Below are 3444 nucleotides of genomic sequence, written 5' to 3'. Positions count from 1 at the left end.
TATCTTTGTGGCATTCTCTGTATTTCCTGAATTTGAATGTTGGCCTGCCTTGCTAGGTTGGGGAAGTTCTCCTGGATAATATCCTGCAGAGTGTTTTCCAACTTGGTTCCATTCTCCCCATCACTTTCAGGTACACCAATCAGGCATAGATTTGGTCTTTTCACATTGTCCCATATTTCTTGGAGGCTTTGTTCATTTCTTTTTCCTCTTTTTTCCCTAAATTTCTCTTCTCACTTCATTTCATTCATTTGATCTTCAATCACTGATACCCTTTCTTCCAGTTGATCGAGTCGGTTGCTGAAGCTTGTGCATGTGTCATGTCATTCTCGTGTCATGGTTTTCATCTCTATCAGGTCATTTAAGGACTTCTCTGCATTGGTTATTCTAGTTAGCCATTCGTCAAATCTTTTGTCAAGGTTTTCAGTTTCTTTGCGCTAGGTTTGTAATTCCTCCTTTAGCTTGGAGAAGTTTGATTGCCTGAAGTCTTCTTCTCTCAACTTGTCAAAGTCATTCTCCACCCAGCTTTGTTCCATTGCTGGTGAGGAGCTGCGTTCCTTTGGATGGGGAGAGGCACTCTGATTTTTAGAATTTCCAGCTTTTCTGTACTGTTTTTTCCCCATCTTTGTGGTTTTATCTACCTTTGGTTTTTGATGATGGTGATGTACAGATGGGGATTTGGCATGGATGTCCTTTCTGTTTGTTATTTTTCCTTCTAACAGTCAGGACCCTCAGCTGCAGGTCTGTTGGAGTTTGCTCAAGGTCCACTCCAGACCCTGTTTGCCTGGATATCAGCCGTGGAGGCTGCAGAAGAGTTAATATTACAAAACAGCAAATGTTGCTGTCTGATCGTTCCTCTGGAAGCTTCATCTCAGAGGGGTACCTGGCCATGTGAGGTGTGAGGTGTCAGTCAGCCCCAAGTGGGGGATGTCTCCCAGTTAGGCTACTCAGGGGTCAGGGACCCACTTGAGCAGTCTGTCCATTCTCAGATCTCAAACTCCATGCTGGGAAAACCACTACTCTCTTCAAAGCTGTCAGACAGGGACATTTACATTTGCAGAGGTTTCTGCTGCCTTTTGTTTGGCTATGCCCTGTCCCCAGAGGTGGAGTCTACAGAGGCAGGCAGGCCTTCTTGAGCTGCAGTGGGCTCCACCCAGTTTGAGCTTCCCACCCCTTTGTTTACCTACTTAAGCCTCAGCAATGGCGGGTGCCCCTCCCCCAGTATAGTTGCTGCCTTGCAGTTAGATCTCAGACTGCTGTGCTAGCAAAGAGGGAGGCTCCGTGGGCATGGGACCCTCTAAGCCAGGCACGGGATATAATCTCCTGGTGTGCCATTTGTAAAACCCCTGGTAAAGTGCAGTATTAGAGTGGGAGTGACCCAATTTTCCAGGTGTTGTGTGTCACGGTTTACCTTGGCTAGAAAAGGGAATTCTCTTCCCCCTTGTGCTTCCCGGGTGAGGCAATGCTTTGCCCTGCTTCAGCTCTTGCTTGCTGGGCTGCACCTGCTGTCCTGCACCCACTGTCTGACATGCCCCAGTGAGATGAACCCGGTATCTCAGTTGGAAATGCAGAAATCACCCGTCTTCTGTGTCACTCACGCTGGGAGCTGGATGGTGGAGCTGTTCCTAATTGGCCATCTTGGCGTGGAGTCTGTTTTTACTATTTTAAACTGTCAGCATTTTCTTTCACAATTTTCTATGCTGTTTATTTCATCTCATCATTTCCAATACTTGAGGTATAAATTGTGTAGAGACTTTGAGAAAGTTCTAATTGACTTTATGCAAATGTGACTCTATGGAAGAGCATTAACACAACATTGACTTTGTGTGTAAGCATTGTGTGTATATGTAAAAGTGTTGAAACTTTCTCAATAAATGAAGAGATGTCCTTTTTGTACATGTGCAGTTGTGAACGGTGAAATTTCTCGAGATCTCAGGTCTTTGAGCAATTGGTGTGGTGGTGACCTATCAGGTTTTTGTTCAATTTTGTGTAAAGATTTGGGTTGTTCATCACAGTGTTTCAAATGACTGCATTATAAATCTGGGTGCACACAATTACCAACCACAGTGATATGCATTTATACATTTTGCTCTTCAACCCATTTATTTATTATAAATAGAGTTCATCTGCTCATAGCTGTTTTATCTGCTAGTATACCTGAATGTTGATGCCTGCAAAAATATGTATGGTTTTAGGCCGGGCGCAGTGGTTCACATCTCTAATCCCAGCACTTTGGGAGGCTGAGGTGGGCAGATCACAAGGTCAGGAAATCAAGACCATCCTGGCTAACATGGTGAAACCCCGTCTCTACAAAAAATAACAAAAAATTAGCCAGGCGTGGTGGTGGACACCTGTAGTCCCAGCTACTCAGGAGTCTGAGGAAGCAGAATGGTGTGAACCCAGGAGGCAGAGCTTGCAGTGAGCTGAGATCATGCCACTGCACTCCAGCCCAGGCGACAGAGCAAGGCTCTGTCTCAAAAAAAAAAAAAAAAAGTACGTAGGTTTTATTGCCTATATTATTGTGTAAAGTGCCCCATGAAGTGATCATTTGTGTTTTTATGTGTTTCTCAAAAAAAAAAATTCCTTTTAAAATGTAAATAAATACCTGTTAAAGAGTTTATAACTTTTTTCTGTAGTTATATTTTCAGAATTTTAATCTTTTGAGATTGTGATTTTTGAGATTTTGACTGTAGGGATTTTTGATCTTTCGAGACATTAACACTGAGGGTCCTGGCATTCAGGATTGTCTTTTGGGATATGATTGGCTCCCAGTGTAATGAATAACAATTATTTAAAACACCCATTTTTGGCCAGGTGCGGTGGCTCATGCCTGTAATCCTAGCACTTTGAGAGGCTGAGACGGACACATCACTTGAGGTCAGGAGTTCGAGACCAGACTGGTCAACATAACACACAATGCTTACACACAAAGTCAGTGTTGTGATTTGTGAGAATTAGGCAAGCAGAAGGGTGAGAAGCACTCGTCCATTCCTCCTGAAATGTTCCCTGCTGGAACCCAGCCGTCACACTGTAGGGAAGTATTGACTTTCCTGTTATAATTGAGAGGCCACAGGAATAAGCCTTGTATGTTGGTGGATGCCTGTAATCGCACCTACTCAAGAGGCTGAGGCACGAGAATCGCTTGAACCCAGCAGGCAGACGTTGCAGTGAGCTGAGATCACACCATGGCACTTCAACCTGAGCAACAGAGTGAAACTGTATCTCAAAATAATAAATAAATAAATGAAATACACATTTTTAATTTTTTGCCTTACAAACATAAATTATTATTTTGTTTGCAGTGTTTATTAGTAGCTTTTAGAAAATAATCTTATTTTAAGCCACAAATTAAATCTCAATTTATTTGGGAAAAAACAGAATCTCTGCCTTCAATAAAATAAAATTAGAAGTAACAGTAAACTTTTTTTTTTTTTTTTTTTTTTTTTT

The sequence above is a fragment of the Rhinopithecus bieti genome, unplaced genomic scaffold (assembly GCF_001698545.2).
Source record: "Rhinopithecus bieti isolate Rb0 unplaced genomic scaffold, ASM169854v2 scaffold_2439, whole genome shotgun sequence".
NCBI lineage: Eukaryota > Metazoa > Chordata > Mammalia > Primates > Cercopithecidae > Rhinopithecus > Rhinopithecus bieti.
The sequence above is the reverse complement of the archived record's forward strand: the minus strand, read 5'-3'. Positions refer to the sequence as shown.